At 68.8% G+C, this 650-nt stretch overlaps 1 long non-coding RNA gene across 12 annotated transcripts in view; it reads right to left on the reverse strand.

Moving 5' to 3' along the window:
* LOC113941858 overlaps positions 1-571 on the reverse strand; it is a 2,719-nt gene extending 2,148 nt beyond the window's left edge. For 9 of the 12 annotated variants that reach the window (XR_003525780.1, XR_003525779.1, XR_003525781.1 and 6 more), the window contains exon 1: positions 12-174. This is a non-coding gene — a long non-coding RNA (uncharacterized LOC113941858). The other 3 variants (XR_003525774.1, XR_003525777.1, XR_003525771.1) reach the window with 3 other exon arrangements.
* Between the last annotated feature and the right edge of the window lie 79 nt (positions 572-650).

Below are 650 nucleotides of genomic sequence, written 5' to 3' on the forward strand. Positions count from 1 at the left end.
TCAGGTGCCACCTGTCCTTGTCCTCGAGGTGTCACCTCATGGGGACCCGTCCTTGTCCTCATTGTCCTCGTTGTCACTGCAGGTGCCACCTGTCCTTGTCCTTCATGGTGTCACCTCATGGGGACCTGTCCTTGTCCTCCTTGTCCTCATTGTCACCTCAGGTGTCACTCATCCTCATCCTCGCTGGTGTCACCTCATGGGGACCTGTCCTTGTCCCTGATGGTGTCACCTTGTGGGGACCTGTCCTTGTCCTTCCTGTCCCCGTTGTCACCTCAGGTGCCACCTGTCCTTGTCCTCGCTGGTGTCACCTCACGGTCCTGAGGGGTCCCCTCTGTGTCCCCGTTGTCACCACGGGGGCCACCAGCCCCCCCTCCCCCAAGTGTCGGGGACAATGGGGGCTCTGAGGGTCCCGGGGGGTCCCCGGGGGGGGGGTCCCGATGTCCCCTCTGCCCCCCCCCAAACCCCCGGTCATACCTCGGACTCGAGGCTGGAGAAGTGGGCGGAGCCCCTGCGAGCCCCCAAAGGCTCCGCCCCCCCGCGCCCCCCCCCGCAGGCGTGCCGGGGGGGCGGCGAGGGGGGTCCCGGGGGGTGGGGCGGGGGTCCCCAAATTCCCCCCCAGAGCCCCCCCCAGCCCGCGGCCCCCGCCCCCC

This window comes from Corapipo altera, unplaced genomic scaffold, assembly GCF_003945725.1.
Source record: "Corapipo altera isolate COAL_440 unplaced genomic scaffold, ASM394572v1 58320, whole genome shotgun sequence".
Lineage (NCBI taxonomy): Eukaryota > Metazoa > Chordata > Aves > Passeriformes > Pipridae > Corapipo > Corapipo altera.